Here is a 16,746-nt window from a genome sequence, read left to right as displayed (position 1 = left end):
AAGTGGTATAAATGTTGCAGGCAGTCAGTGTTTTAAACTAGCAATTTAAAAAATGAATTCAAAATGAAATGCTAAAAAAAAGAAAAAAAATACTTCAGTGCTCCCTAATAGCTTTTAACCATGAAATGGACAAATACTATTTTACCTAAGACATTAGTTGGGGCTGCATGCACCTTGCTCTGTAACAGGTTTTTTAAATGGGGTGGGTGGAGCTGGCTATTTAGAAAATACCAAAATGTGAAGATATCATTTCTCCCTAATTATGCTGAAATGATTATTACTGTTAAAATGAAAAAGTCAAAGGGCCAGTAGGTAGCACAGCTGCTAAGTTTACGCCTTCCGCTTAGGCAGCTGGGGCTCACGGGTTCAGATCCTGAGCACGGACCTACTCAGCGCTCATCAAGCCATGCTGAGGCAGTGCCCTACACAGAAGAGCTACAACTCTGCAACTATGATACAAAACTATGTACTGGGGCTTTGGGGAGTAAGAAAAAAAAGAGGAAGATTGGCAACAGATGTTAGTGCAGCACCAATCTTCCTCAAAAAAAATGTTGACTTCAGTATAGCTGGCACACAGACATATATTCCATTTGGGGGGTTCTTTTTAAAAAAAAAAAAGTCAAAAGACAGTAGAAAGGACAACCAATGTGGTTTTAAAATCTGAGGTTTCCTTTAAGCTATAAAACGGAAAACTTTACATAAATAAAAATTCACAGTGGAGATGCAAATTTTCCACTGTTAAAAGTATTTTAAGTAAAAGTTCACCTCATAACCTTTACACACATATTTAATTTTCAACGATATAAACTTTGAATATATATAATATATAACATGTATACACCCACAAATATATTCTGTTCTTCCCTTTCAAAAAAAAAAACTTGGATAAACGAGTAAAACGTTGCCAGGAGAGGAAAAGAAACTAGCTGACTTCCCCCTAGTCGCCCACCAGCTTTCAGATGGTCACCCGCTGAGGACAAAGACGTACTGAACAGGTAGGTTGTCTATGCCCAGTGGGCTCTCCGCTCCAAAATTAGCAAAAGCAATTACTCTCCCTCTTCCAGTGGAAAGTCGCCACTCTAATTCCCAAGCACTTACCCACATAAGAACCCGAGGGGGTGGGGGGAGAATTAAAATCAGGACGTGCGTTTATCTGGCACAACTCGGGACAGAAATGACGCTGCCCTGGTCCCAGGCTGGCACGAGCGCTGGACCAGCAGCCTCCTGAGAGTCCCCAAAATAGTGTCCCCCCGTCCCCGGGGCTCGGGAGAGGGAGAGAGGACCCCACATCCAACCCAGGCACCTAGACAGGGCTGCTCTGGGCTCCCCGACGATTCATCCTGCGCGGGAGCGGCCTAGATCACCGCGCGGCCCCACAGGGACCGACCCCCGATTTGGGGGCTTCACGGCTGCGACCCCTCCACTTGCGAGGTGCTGCACTGGGAAGGGTAGGGGGCGGGAGTTCTCTGCTATTTCGGGGTTCGGGGGAGTTTCCCACCGCAGGTTGGCGAGGTTACCTCAAACGCTCCTCACGAAACCACTTCCCCCCACCCCAGGAGGCATCCGGGCTCCAGCGGGTTCCTAGAGACGAGCTCCTTGGCAACGGTTGCTAGGCCGTGGCTTTACGTCACTTCCGGCGCGGAGGGCGGGCGCGTTTCCGCGGGGACCCCGGGCGCACGCGTTGGGGCTGAGGCCCCGGAGGGCGGAGCGGGTGCCGGGTGCTCGTGCTAACTTGGTTCACGGGTTCTGAGCCAGTGCGGACAGCGTACAGAATTTGGGGGTGTTACCGTGGCAATAAACTTTCTCGAATGTCCTGCAGTTTGCAGTTTACAAAATGCTTTCTTCATTATTAACCTATTTAAATAAGTGCGCCCTTCCGTTCTTTCATTTATTCACCAAACATCGACGATGACTTCTTTGTTTGAGGTAGGGCCAGTGGGATTTGGGTTGAGAAAGCATTTGACCTGAGCTTCAAATTTAGATTTTTGGCATAAGTAACTCCAAATTAGGTTATAGGTAGGAACAATTGGAGAGTCTCTGGCAGGATTAAAAGAAGACACATTCATAGAGATATCAGCTTCTATGTCACATTATTGGGCCACATAGCTTGTACTGGGAATTAAATTTTTTTAAATCCAGTACTTTTTTTAATATGCTGAGAGCCTGGAAAAAAAAGAAGTAAATGGCCTAAGGCTCCTTTTGAGAGCCTCTTTTCAGGCACCTGCAGAAACGAATGAAATCCATGGAGTTCACATCTAATGAGGTAGGGAGGGGGAAGATTTTCGTGCCCAGATCACAGTTGAGGATCCGAAGTCTACCGGACTAGAGACCCCAGGATTGCACTAGCTGGCTTGAGGGAGACCTAGGCTGGTGAATGGTATTTTGAACCCACCCCTATTAGACTGGAGACCACTGTACATCGTGATGTCAGCTGGCAATGAAAAAATGAGAAGAAAAAAATGAAATTCCTCACATCTTGAAAACTACGTTACCTGCTCAAACATCTTGGAAGAAACCAACTACAGATTTAGCATCAGGTTTACAAAAAAAAAGTGATGATAACAAATTCTGTAGTAGGCATCTCCTGTATGCCCCGCACTGGGGATGCAGTGGAGAGCAGGAATTACCTGGCCCCTGTCCTCATGGAGCTGACCGTCTAGTGCAGGAAGAGCGACAATTGAATGGGCAACACCAATACAACTATAATAAATGCTATCATTAAAGGACCCAATGATGGGGGAGCCCAGATGAAGGATCCCAAGTTTATTTGTGGCTGAAGGGACTATACTATCAGGAGAGGTTCCACTGAACAAAGTGATGTTTATGGATCAGTAAAAATGAACCAAACAGGAAAGGGGAGAGTTTTTTGGATAGAGGGAACAGAACACTCCGAGACAAGCCCACTGCTGGCCGCATTCTTACTGCTGAACTATCAAGCGAAGGCACCCTGTGGGACGCTTGGTGAAAAATGAAGACCGGTCCCAGCTCACAGATGCCTACAAGCAGTTGGAGGAGGAAACATTTAAAACCTTGAAAAGTTAAATAACAAATAACTCTATGAGAAACAAAGATTCGTATAAGGGATTACATGATTAATTGATCCTGTTGAGTGTGTTAGGAGATTCTCCTGGCTGCCCAGATTTGAATCCTGGGTTTGCCATTGTGTGGCCTCGCCTCTCTGAGCTTTTGTGTCCTTACCTGTAAAATGTGCCTATAATAATAACTTCCTTGGGGCTGGCCGGTGGGGTAGCGGTTCAGTTTGTGCGCTCTGCTTCGGCGGCCCAGGGTTCGCAGGTTTGGATCCTGCGCTCAGACCTACGCACCACTTAACAAGCCATGCTGTGGCGGCGTCCCATATAAAGTAGAGGAAGATGGGCACGGATGTTAGCCCAGGGCCAGTCTTCCTCACACACACACACATACACACACACACACACACACACACAATACCTTCCTCAAAAGTGTTGATGTGAGGATTGAGTTGATAGAGATAAAATGATTAGAACAGTGTCTGACACTGGAAGAGCTAAGGACATTTTACTATTTTTTCCTTCTTTTAAAAAAAATGAGGGGCTAGCCTGGTGGCGCAGCGGTTAAGTGCACGCGCTCTGCTTCTGGTGGCCCAAGGGTTCGCAGGTTCAGATCCCAGGCACGCACCAACGCACTGCTTGTCAAGCTATGCTGTGGCAGCGTCCCATATAAAGTAGACGAAGGTGGGCACGGATATTAGCCCAGGGCCAATCTTCCTCAGCAAAAAGGAGGAGGATTGGCGTGGATGTTAGCTCAGGGCTGATCTTCTTCACAAAAGAAAAAAAAAAGAGAGATGATTAGATTTTCTCCCTCTATGGAGTCTACAGATGTAGGCTATAGAAAGAGAAGAGTGGCTTATTTAATAGTTTTTAGTTCCTCTTCTGCCCATTGCAGCCGTTATAGAAACTCTATATTTTTCCGTTGTGAGAATGCAACCCTGTGTAAATTCAAGTTAGCAATGGAATCCACTCTTTGCACTGAAACTTGAATGGATTTTATGCTTAAACTGGTTGCTATGGAACACAGAGAAGAATTTGAGGCCAGTCAGCATGCTTCCTGGGATCCATATACTGAGAAGCTTATGTTCCAACTTGAAGCAAAAGAGAGAGACATAGAAAGGCCTGCACATGTTGGGTCCCTGCCTATCTATAGGGCCCAGGTACAGGCCAAAGGAAGATTTGCTACCACTCCCTGATTCATTTATGATAAAACCTTGGAGGATTCATTGAGGGATCCAAGAGGAATTTCTCAGCACAATTTCACAACAGTGAAGGCATTGCTGATTACATCCCAAGTCAAACCACTCACGTGAAGACTTTTTTTCCCTTAGAGGCTATGTTGCGTCTTCCTTGCAAACCCCCAAATATGCCTCCTTGGCTGGACTATATTTGACATTTTTAATAGGTAAAGGGAAGTCCCAGTCATATGAGACAGCCTTTCTGAAATATTCCCACTCCTACCCTGACTCTCTCTTTTTTTTAAATAGCTTTATTAAAATATAAACCACATACATACAAGTCACCAGTTTAAAGTGTATAATTGAATTGCTTTTGGCATATTCACAAAGTTGTGCAACCATCATCACTATCTAATCCCAGAACATTTTCACTACCCACAAAAAAACCCTGTTCCCTTTAGCCATCATATCTCAGTTTGCAATTAAAAAAAAAACAACCCACCACTTCCCAGCCCTTGTCAACCACTAAGCTGCTTTCCTTCTCTATGGATTTTCCTTCTCTGGACATTTCATATATGTAAATAGAATCATAAAATACGTAGCTCTTTGTGTCTGGCTTCTTTAATTTGGTATAATGTTTTCAAAGTTCATCCATGTTGTGGCATGTACCAGTACCTCATTCCATTTTATGGCAGAATAATATTCCATTGTATAGATTTTTGTTCATCCATTTATCTGTTGATGGACATTCAGATTGTTTCTACTTTGGGGCTATAATGAACAATGCTGCCATGAACATTCATGTACATTCCTCCACTCTATGGATAAAGCACTTCCAGTGGCTAAGTCAGGTAAACAGGGTATGTACAACAGAAATGTGGGTAAGTGGGGGAAGGGTGGCCATTCATTCCTGGGTTTGTCTTTTTCTTTCAATTCATGTTAAGTTTGGCCTCTTGGGTGCCCGTAGTATAGACTACAGGACCCAAGATGTGGATTCCTTAGCTGTTTTTGGTTGTAACAATAGATTGTTGTTGAAACCTACTTGTCCCTTGCTACCAAAGCACTAAAATTCCCAATCTGCTTCTCTGATAAGCCCTCTGATAAGAAGATGCTGTTATGTGGAAGTATCCTTTCATTGTTCACCAATTTCCAGTGGAGGAGAGGATGTGGAGAGGAGGAGGTGAGAGGGAAACTGGAAGCTTCCCCCTCATTTAATCTTGTAGATACTGCAAGGACCACCCATAGTTGTGAACTTCTGCTCTGGTTATTCAGAGGGGAAAAAAATAACTCCTGGTCAAGTGTATTTTTCAAGAATCAGTTTAGTTCAAGATAAAAAATAAGGAGAGGGGTCATTATTTCATGCAATTGTGAAGTCCAAGGATATTACTATCTTCAGGTATACCTTGATCTAAAAGCTCAATGATGGGGGCCAGCCCGGTGGCGTAGCGGTTAAGTGCGCACACTCCACTTCGGCGGCCTGGGGTTTGCAGGTTCGAATCCCAGGCGTGCACCGACGCACTGCTTGTTGAGCCATGCTGTGGTGGCATCCCATATAAAGTAGAGGAAGATGGGCACAGATGTTAGCCCAGGGCCAATCTTCCTTAGCAAAAAGAGGAGGATTGACATTGGATGTTAGCTCAGGGCCTATCTTCCTCACAAAAAAATAAATAAATAAAAATAAAAGCTCAATGATGTCATCTTGACATTCTTTCTCCCTCCACCTCTCTATCTCTCATCCCTACTTTCCCCAGAATGAGCTGCTACTAGCAACAGGCTTACATGCTGCCAGCCTAGCAACCTCAGTAAAAGCAAAATCTTTTCTCCAATAGTTCCAGCAAATTCCCAGAGCTGACTCTCATTGGTCTGAAGTGTGGTGTGTCAGACCATTCTCAAATCAATTGCTATGACTCTGATGGACATAGTAATACACTGAGTGAGGGTGGCTCCCCAAAAGGAAGGGCTGCATTCTGTTACTAGGGGTAGAGATGCAATGCAAACAAGAACAACAGATGTTCTGTACAGGTGGTCAGGGAAGGTGGTTAAATCTTGAAAGCTGGGTAAGCAAAACCAGCAGAGGAAGAAATGAGCCTATACTTATTTTAGGGAGTATCTGTATCAATGAGAACTTTCTCCCTGATTTCTTTCCAAAAAATTATCTTTCTCCAATGCAGGCTTCCATCATGGACCAAATGAGGTCTTGGGATAACAGCAGACCCTGCAGGTCCCCACAAAAATCGGAGGATGCCGTGAACATAATGTCTCTAGCCTCTTCTCTTTTCAGAACTTCCAAACAAGAACTTTCCTGTGCAGAGCACAGGGAAGCCAAGCCAATTTTCTGTTTTTGGTATTAAATTTAGACCTTTCATCCTGACCACGAGATATTTCTGGATTCTGCATGAGTATTCAGCAAATGCCAGTTTTCAAGATGCTATCCCATCTGGGGCTACTCTGCACACCGCCCACTTTATCTCATTCTTTTAAAACTGGGAAAAATGACCCAGACACAGGAACAAATTCGGAAGTGGGTTATTCTGTTATCCATTAATTGTCATTTAATGCCTTTGCCATCTAGGTTACTTGGAGATGAAAGAAATTAAATTTAAACGGAAGCCTGAATTGAGTTTTGCAGATATCCTAAATTGTCTCTGCTCTGGCAATTTAATCTTGTGGATATGTTTAGTAGCAGAATGTGCTTTCCTAAAAAGTAGAAAGATAAATAATATGTGAAACATTCAACTGAACAGATGAGATTCCAGAGGTCTTATTAAATGTGTGCCTCGTACTACATTTTTGTCAAATAGGTTTTTTTAATGTGTTTTGTGAGATTAATGGGCGATGTAGAAGAGTCAAAATAATATGCAATCCATATTATTTCCTTGGTTATAAGTATGGATTGAAATATAGAATGGACCTAACATGTTTCCTGGGCTCAAATAATAATCGTGTCCTCACTTACTGAGAGCTCACTGTATGTCAGGAACTTTGTTAAATACACCATGTATATGTCAGAATTTATTCAAACATTAATTTATGCATGTACTCCTCCTGTTTCCCCTCCTGTTGAAACAATTTGCATTGCTTTGAGTTTTGCAGGTCGAAATCAGAAGCTGTACTTCCTGTCTTTTGTAAAGGTCTGAAATCTTTGGGGGAGATTAAACTGGTTGTCCTCAAGAGGGGAGTGGAGAGAGGAGTTCCTTCCAAAGTGAGAAGAGAGAAGAGAGATGCTAAGAAGACTGGGAAAGGATCACAGGTTGATAATTCTGGGGCAGCTCCCGAGAAGGGGGAAATACCCTGAGGAGGCCACATCATTAATCCAGTGGCTTCCAGTGTGGCCAGAGCTTTCCTTGTCCCAGGCCTGACATGGAAGCATCAATGCCATTGGACTGAAAAAGACCGGGCAGCCTAGGTTGATGGATGGATGACCACACAGTCACCAGGAGGCGCCATTGACAGAGACTGCAAATGACTCTCCGAAGCTTTGTCACTGCAAAAGAGCCCAGGGACTTGTCATCCCCCAGGGTGTTTGTGAGGGGGAGATGCCCAATAATGACAGGATGGGGGCTCAGAGTTGGATTTCAGTTGATTATAAAATAGTATACTTCCTCTTGCAAATCTGAGTCATGGACTAAAATGGATAATCTCTGTATTGGTCAGCTTCCTGGCAGAATACAGATGGCACACTCTGGGCAACTGAGGAGAGCTTAATAAAAGACTATTTATAAAGGTGTGGGCAGGGTGTAGGGAAACGAACAAGGGTCCAGCAACAAAGGCAGCCATTGCTGCCCTAAGCAGCAAGAGAAGGGAACAGGCACCAGAAGCCCAATAGAGCAGCTATATAGAGAATGCTGCCCAACAGGAGACTTTAGATCCAGCTAGTCTTGACCTCACTCTCCTCCCACCCTCTGATCTCCTGCCTGGCCTCCCACTGGCTAAACCCTGCAGGGCACCAAAGGGTCAGGCAACCCCTTGAGGTCATCCGTGCAGATTAGGTTCCCAGGACATAGAGCAAGGAAGAAAATGGCAGAGTAGGGATCTGCAGGATTCAGGCAAATGGAATGAATTATAAGTTGAATTATATATTGAATTATACAAACAAAATGATGGGCAGAAAGGCCTTGTGAGGTCAACCCAACCACGCCCACATCTCCAAGCTGCCCTGGCTCTCTAACTGAAGTTCCAGGCATTGCATGGAGTTAGGCCTAATTTCATTTCAGCACGCTGCCCACACTCACATCATCTCATTTAATCTTCACAACAAGCCTGCAAGGACAGTATTGTTTTTTCCATTTTATAATTAAGAACATTGAAGCCTGGAGAGTTAATAGTGGGCCTAAGTTCACATAGCTAGTAGCTGGCTGAGCCAAGACTCAAACACAGGTCTGCCTGATCCCAAAGTCATTTTCACCAACCTACTAAACTGGTTCAAAACCAGCTCAGCAGAGTCTGGAAGGAGGACTATAAATCAGGCTGCTGAGGCTAGAGGCAGAGGGATTTTCTGTGTGGGAGGGCCAGTGTTAACACGCTGTCTGGCTTTCTCTGCCTACAAGGGCTTTGCCAAGGAAACTCTTCTCTTACCCAGGTAGGGATAATGGTTTGAAATCCAAGTGCTTACCCTGGAATCACAGAGGGGGAAGGCAGAGAGAAAACACTTGGCTGATGATGGGAAAAAGTGTATTTTCATTTCAGATGCCTTTCAAGTTCCTTTTTTCCCAGCTGAGTGTTGGTGTATTTATAGAATTCAGGGGGAGTATTTAAGGGTAACCAGCAGTGGAGCTGCATTTTGGGCCATCAGGAAGCTCAGAATCACGCAGGAAAAGGTTGATGGGAGGGGACGAGAAAAGGCCACGTACAGCAGGCACAAACTGTCCTTCTCTTTCGTGTTGCCAAGGCCTTTTCTCCCTCCTGGGCTGATGACGTCAAATCGAGGTCTATAAGATTGCTATAGATGGAATTATAGAAGCAAAATGATGGACAAACAGATGAATGGCTAAACAAATTGTGGTGTAAACATACAACAGAATGTTATTCAGCCATAAAAAGAAATGAAGTACTGATACATGTTACAACATAGATGAACCTTGAAAACATTATGTTAAGTGAAAGAAGCCAGCCACAAAAGACCACATATTGTATAAGTGAAATATCCTGAAAAGGTAAATCCGTAGAGACAGAATGCAGATTGGTGATTGCCAGGGGCTTGGGGGAGGGGAGACTGAGGAGCAACTGCTTAATGGGTATAGGGTTTCCTTTTGGGTTGACAGAAATCTTCCGGAAATAGATAGAGGTGGTGGTTGCACAATATTGTGAATGTACAAATGCCACTAAATTGTTCCCTTCAAAACGGTTAATTTTATATTATGTGAATCTCACTTCAATTTTTTAAAAAAATGATGGGCCGTCAGGGCCCTGGGAGGTCAACCATCCACCCCAAGTCTTCCAAGCTGTCTTTGCTCTCTATAGCTGAAGCCCCAGGCGCTGCATGGCATGAGGCCTAATTTCATTCCAGGCTTCCCTTCTCTCTCCACTCCTCAACCACTGGCTTCCTTTCTGGTGCTCAAACACAGCAAACCCATCCCAGCCGCAAGACCTTTGCACTGCTGTTTCTTCTGCCTGGCTGTTCCTTCCCCAGATCTTCCCCAGCCTGGCTCCTTCTCCTCACTCAGGTCACAGCTCACATGTTACTTCCTCAGGGAGACCTTTACTGACTCTCTTACTGAAAGTAACCCACCTACCAGTCATTCTCCACACCGTGTTTTTCAGACTGTCAGTTATGGCTTGTTAGCAGGTATTGAAATCAGTTTAGTGGGACTTGATTAATATTTAAAAAAACGGAAATGAAATGGAATAGAAAATATCCCACAGAACAAGGGTAAATATTTCTGTGTCAGAACTATTTTTTTCTCACAAACCAGTCCAAATTTATTGACTTAAAAACAACACTTTTTTTCCCACAAGTCTGTGGGTTAGCTGGGCTCAGCTGGGCAGTCCTTCTGCTCCATGTGGTATCTCCCGGGGTCACCATGTGGCTAAATTTGGCTGGGAGCTCGTCTGGGGCTAGAACATCCAAGATGGCTTCCCTCCTTTCCAGGCCTCAGTACTGGCTGCCATTTCTCCTTCATGTGAACTCTCTCCTCCTCCTTGTGGTCTCTTGTCATTCATTGGCAGCTGGGTACTGTTAAAAGACAGACTGAGGCATATTAAAAATTTTAAGAGTTATTTGAGCAAAAATCAATTCCAGTTGGGCAGCACCAAAACCAGAAGTGGTAGGAGCGCTCTGCTGACAGGAGCCAGGGGAAAGATTATATAGAGAAAAGTGCAGAAGCAAAGAAAGGAAATTACTGGCTTGGCTAGAGCTAAAAGCCTAGTTGGCTGTTTGTGATTGGCTGTCTTTAGCATTTTGATTTCGTAACCTGGAGGCATTTACAGGCTTAGATTTTGGTTTGCTTACATAGGCCGCCATGGCGTTAGAGCCACATCAGTCTAATGGCCTCCTTTTTAAAGTCATTTAACAGTACAGTAGTCCCCCCTTACCTGCAGGGGATTTTTTCCAAGACCCCCAATGGATGCCTGAAGCTGTGGATAGTACTGAACCCTATGTATACTATATTTTTTCCTATACAGACATACCTATGATAAAGTTTAATTTACAAATTAGGCACAGTAAGAGACTAACAACAATAACTAATAATAAAATAGAACAATTATAATAGTATACTGTAATAAAAGTTACCATAGATCTTAGCAACGTTAGCATATGATTTTTTTCTTTCCTTATTAAGTTGAGAACTTTCACCTTTTCACTTCAAGGAAGCTCTTTACGGCTTCTCTTCAGCATATCTGAATTGGCACCATTATTAAGTAAAATAAAGGTGACTTGAACACAAGCACTGTGATACCTCAACAGTCGATCTGATAACCGAGACAGCTTACTAAGTGACTGACAGGCGAGTATCCTACATAGCGTGGATGCAGGGGACAAAGGGATGATTCACATCCCAGGGAGGATGGAATGGGACAGTGGGAGATTTCATACTACTCAGAACAGCATGCAATTTAAAACTTATGAATTCTTTGTTTCTGGAATTTTCCATTTAATGTTTTTGGAACTCGGTTGACCACAGGTAACTGAAACAGTGGATAAAGGGGGACTACTATACCAAGAGTGCAAAAGTGAAAGCCACCAGGCCTCTTAAAGCTGAGGCCCAGAACAAGTACAGTGTCATTTCCATTGCATTCTATTGGTCAAAGCAAGTCATAAGACCCTCCCAAGTTCAAGGAAAGGAGAAACAGACTCCACCTCTTGATCTGGGAGTAGTGTGTGCATGCCAGGAACGATGTTTGCCAAATTGTTGGCAGACATCTTTGCAGACAATCTACCACAACTATTTTTTGATAGTTTTATTTCAGTTTGATAAACATGCATGTGTGTTCATTGGATCACACAATGAACATATCTCTTGCTGTGAGTCACAGTCAAAAAGTTTGAAAAACGTACTTCTTTCACATCCCTTTTTAAATTTCTTCCATTTCTGAACCTAATTTACTTTATTATATATCTCCCCCGTTAGAATATAAGCTCTCTGAGGGCAGGGACCTTGTCTGTCCTGTTCATGGCTATATCCCCAGCAGCTAACAGGGCCTGGCACTTAATAGGTGCTTAACAAACATCTGTGTTGTTGAATAGGAAGTAATAGCTATCATTTATGGGCTCTGAGCACTTAAAAGCATTATCTCATTTAATTCATTCCACACATACATATTTGAGCTCCTACTGTGTGCTGGCAAAACAACAGAGAACAGAATAAGCAATAATCTCTGCCCTCACGGAGTTTACATTTCACTATGATACCAGCACAATATCGAGTAGATTTGTTGATACTATTTTGACAGGTAAGGAAAGTGAGGGTCAGAGAGATTAGGCAGTTTGCCCAAGGTCACACAGCTAACAATTTCACCCTGCTACCTAGCTCTTCTCCACTCTGCTGCAGATGTTGGGTTTTACCCAGAGATGGGCCTAAGTGGTTACAAATCTCAGTTCCTGCAACTGCTTCCCTGAAGGATCAAACTTCTCTTTCTGGGAATCAGACACAGGGCAGTGCGAAGAGGCAAGTGCCAGTGACCTCGGAGTCCCTGCCGGCCCCACCCCCGGCCCCCGGACTCCGTGACGACGGCCCACACCTGGGGTGTTGCAGATTTGAGCCACAGGTCTCAGTCACCCCCACTGTCTTATCGGCATGTGACATCCCCAAGTGGCTGGGGCCTGCAGGCCTGGCAAAGAATGCAGCCTGAACAAAAATAAACCTGCCACATTCCTTGGCAGCCCCCTGCCCCTTCCCGCTCTCCAGCTATCCATCCTCACAGCAGAGTCTGCCAGGGAAGGCGGAGAGAGGGAGAGCAGGGTGCAGGAAGCAAGTGCTGCTGCAGTCCAACCCCGAGAAAGAGAGGGAGAGAGGAAGAGAGGAAGAGAAAGAGAGAGAGAGAGATCACCTTATATGGGAACGTGCGCAGACAATGTGTGGCAATGGCTTAGAGGGCAGCAGAGGTCAGATACCAGACAGATGGAAGAAATTAAACATGGGACAGAGCGTGTTCCTGGGCCCTGAAAACAGCTCTTGTTTCACAGCGAGTTCGCACAAAGCCTGGCCCGCTTTCCTTTTTTGCCTAAGCCGAGCAAGATGAGCGTCCTGAGCTCTACATGACTTTGAGTCGGGGCCCCGACTCGGGCTTGGCAGAGGTCTCAATCCTTTCAAGTCATTTCTTTGACGAACAAAATTCCTCTTTGAAAATAACCAGGAAAAGACTGGGCCTCTTTCCCAAGAGTTTCCAATATCTCTCCAAAGCACATAAATTAGTGGTTAATGAGTAAATACTCCTTCATTTCTTATTCATTCGTTCAACAAACATTGAGGACCAATTACGCCCCAGGCTCTGAGCCAGACGCTGGGAAGACAGTATTGTTGTTGTTGATGATGATAACGATAATAATAATAGTTACCATTTGTTGATTTGCACTCATCTGATAAATATTTCAATTCATAATAATTTACTTAGCACCTTCCATTTTCTAGTTGTTGGTGATATAGAACATTGATCTAGAATCATCTGGTCCCTGCCCTTGTGGAGTTTACAAGCGGGGGTGGAGGAAAGCAGAAATGACAGATGTTGAACAAGTGATCCCATGGGATCCTCACAACAGCTTTTTGAATTAGCCAGCATTACCATCTCCATTTAACATAGGGTTTTTCAACCTCAGCACTATGGACATTTTGGGATGGATCATTCTCTATTGTGTGTGTGAGTGTGGGGTGGGGGGGCTGCTCTGTGCACTGTGGGATATTTAGCAATATCCCTGGCCTCCACCCACTCAGCATCAGTAGCAATAACTCCCTCTCCCTCGGGTTCCTCCAGTTGTGACAACCAAAAAATGTCTCCAGACATTGCCAAATGTCCCCTGGGGGACAAAATTGCTCCTGGTTGAGAACCACTGATTCAACAGATGAGGAAGTAGAGGCTCAGGGCTGGTTAAGAAACTTCCTAAAGGTCGTACTACTGGCAAGTAGGGCTCACACCGTGGTCATTCTGATTCCAAGGCCCGCAGGCCTAACCATTACAATGTGAAACTCTGTTTGCTTGACAACAGATGATTGTGGGTTTGGATGGTTGTAAACTTCATTAGCTCATTCCACAAAATGGAAGTCATCTGTGTTAGTTCAGATCCTCTGAGAAGCAGATGCCAAGGTAGGCTTAGACTTGCAAGACACTTACTGAGGATTCATTTATTTATGCCTATGAAGGATAAAGGGGAAGGAAGTGAGAGTAGGCAGGAGAGTCTTCAGACTGTGATGCCGGTCTGATACCTGTGAAAGGAGAGTGGGAAGGAAGGATTGGGTAGGAAGAGCCTTGGACAGCAGTGCAGTTCTAAGAAAGTTTTGGCTGTGCTGATGGGGAGTTCCTGAGCCAAAGTCAGCTGTAAGAGGAATCCCAGGTCGGGCAGCAGTAGAGCTGCACTAGCACCCCCACTGTGCTCAGTCATGGGCTGGGAGCTGCCTGGGCAAGTATGGCCTTGGCATGAACTTGGTGGATCCAGAGGGGTGGGAACTAGGGCTGTCAGTCAACCATGCTCTTTGCAGCAGACTCTCTTGAAGGAGTTCTGAGCGGTGCACTCCATGGCTGACACATCATCAGAGAAGTGCTGCCCAGTAGTTACATCCACCTTAAGGCAAGAAGATTTAAAAGGCACCAGAGACACAGTGGGTAAAAAAGCCAGGTTGGCATCCTTTAAGCAAAAGGGTTCATTTTCCTTGCAACATCTTGGGCTTCTTAGCAATCTTCAAAGTCAGCTCCAACTTGGTTACCACCAGCGAGGAGGTAAAGAGCTTAAGGGGCTACTTTGTAGTTTGTGGATGTGGGCACTCTCTGAGCCTTGGTTTCCCCCATCTGCACAATAGAATTAACTTGTCTTATCTCATAGGGTTGATGTAAGGATTGAGTGAATGTTTATGGAACTACTTTTCAGGAGAAGATGGAGGTCCTCCTGCACAAACTTTCTGCCCATCTCTTGGTTTTGTGTGGACATCTCCCTGCTTGCCTCCCTCTCATCCTTCCAACTAAGATTCATCTTGGCACCCACACAAGGGACAACAAACTAGCATACCCAGGACTAAGTTCAACAGATAGACAAGTTGTGTCTGGCTCACAGAGTGCTAAACAAACAGATCAATAAAATCAACTGTTTGAAAATTGAGACGTTTCAAGATGAGGCCAATCAAAACCAGTAAGGCTCAATTCCATTTGATGGGACTATCTGGATTTCTGGGTTTCCTTGGAAATTTAGGAAATCTGGATAAACTGTGTGGCAGATTGGCTGGAGCTGAGAAGAGGCTGCCTGCTTCAGATGGCACATGCACTGTCCAGTTTGCCACAGTCCCCACCACTCCCTATCATATGTAATCCTGAAACCAGTGTCAATTGCCTATTATCATCACATTTGTGCTGCCATTTTTCTTAGGATAATATTCCTTTGTCTCATTTATTTATCAAATGGGAAAGGGTAGACCAGGAGGCCTATGATCTTTCTTGTACCTGCCTCCACTTCACTCTCATAGATCACTGCTTGGCACCTGCAGCATCCAAGTTTACCTTTAAGCTGGCCATTCTTTTAAGCCGTCTGGAATCTCCTTCCTAAAATGATTTCTGTGATTTCATAAGAATCCTTTACATTTTTATTTCCCTTCAGTTCACAAAGCACTGTCATTCACTTCTTCCAACAACCCAAAAGGCACATGTTATGGCCTCCATGTTAGAGAGGAGTTGAGTCCCGGAGAGATGAAGTGGTTTGCCCAAGGACACAGCTGGTTAGTGGCAGAGCCAAGTCCTTCTGACTCTAAGTCCAATACTTTTTCCAATACTCTAGACTGTAAAGTGTATTAGAACTTTTAGTTGCAAAAGACAAAAAGTTAACTGAAACTGGCTTAAACAAAAAAGGCAAATTATTAGCTCATGCAACTGGACAATCCAAAGGAGCCATGGGCTTCAAGCTCACGGGATCTAGAAGCTCAAATGTTGTCCTCAGGACTCTGTCAATCTTCCATCTCTGGGTTCCACTCTTTACTCTGCTGGCTTTATTCTCAGGCAGCCTCTCCACTCATGATGGCAAGACAGCAACCAGTAGCTCTAGACTTCATCCTAATAGCTTTGAATCCAGTGGAAAGAGAGCTTCGCCTTCCAGACAGTCCCAACAAATAGAATTGAGTCTTATTGGTCCTGATTGGCCTGATCTAGTCATGTGCCCACCCGTGAGCCAATCACCGGCCAGAGGGATGTGGTGGTCAGATTCAGTCATGTGACCACCTCCAAACAAGGCGATGGGGTTAGCTACACCCAGATGGGTGCTGTGGGTTAACAGTGGAAGAAGAGTGACTCCCCAAAGGAAGGTTGGGTGTTGTTTTCAGAAGAGGGGATGAATGCTGGACAGGCCAAAAAAACGGATATCCATTACACCTGTAATCTTCCCTACCTCTGACTCTTTCTCTCTAGCCTTCCAGTATACACCAGTCTTCTCCCCTACCCGACCTGCCCTGCCTTTGTTCCTGGGACACGCCCTTCCTCTCATTGGAAGGCCATCCTTATACCCTCTTTCTTCATTCAAATTGACTTCAAGACCCAGGTCAAGCATCCCCTATTCAACGATTCTGGGCTACAATGAAATCGTTCTTCTGGGAACTCCTAGTACAGTGAGAATCTGAACCACACATACCAGCGCTCAGCTCCATAGCTGCTGAATGAATGAATGAGGAGATAATTTGCATGAATTGCAATAATTAGAAAACAGGGCCAAGATTAGAAGGAAATAAGCAAAAATGTTAGTGGTAGCTATCTTGATGGGCTATGGGCGATTCTGGCTTTATTCCTTTCAGTATTTTCTACAATTAAAAAACAACAAATGATAGTAGTAAAACGGAAGTAATGCAAGTCTGGTTTAAACAGCTAGACTATAAGCAAGATGAGGGCAAGGACCAAGTGTTGATCCTGTTACAGCC

At 44.5% G+C, this 16,746-nt stretch overlaps 1 protein-coding gene across 2 annotated transcripts in view; it reads right to left on the bottom strand.

Annotated features, from left to right (window-relative positions):
- The window catches only part of IFT81 (intraflagellar transport 81), a 77,883-nt gene extending 76,301 nt beyond the window's left edge, over positions 1 to 1,582 (bottom strand). Inside the window, exon 1 of one of the 2 annotated variants that reach the window (XM_058531394.1) lies at positions 1,518 to 1,582. The gene's annotated coding sequence lies outside the window, so the exon portion shown is untranslated. The other variant, XM_058531395.1, reaches the window with a different exon arrangement.
- Between the last annotated feature and the right edge of the window lie 15,164 nt (positions 1,583 to 16,746).

Source organism: Diceros bicornis, chromosome 35, assembly GCF_020826845.1.
Source record: "Diceros bicornis minor isolate mBicDic1 chromosome 35, mDicBic1.mat.cur, whole genome shotgun sequence".
NCBI classification, from domain to species: Eukaryota; Metazoa; Chordata; class Mammalia; order Perissodactyla; family Rhinocerotidae; genus Diceros; species Diceros bicornis.
The sequence above is the reverse complement of the archived record's forward strand: the minus strand, read 5'-3'. Positions and strand labels throughout refer to the sequence as shown.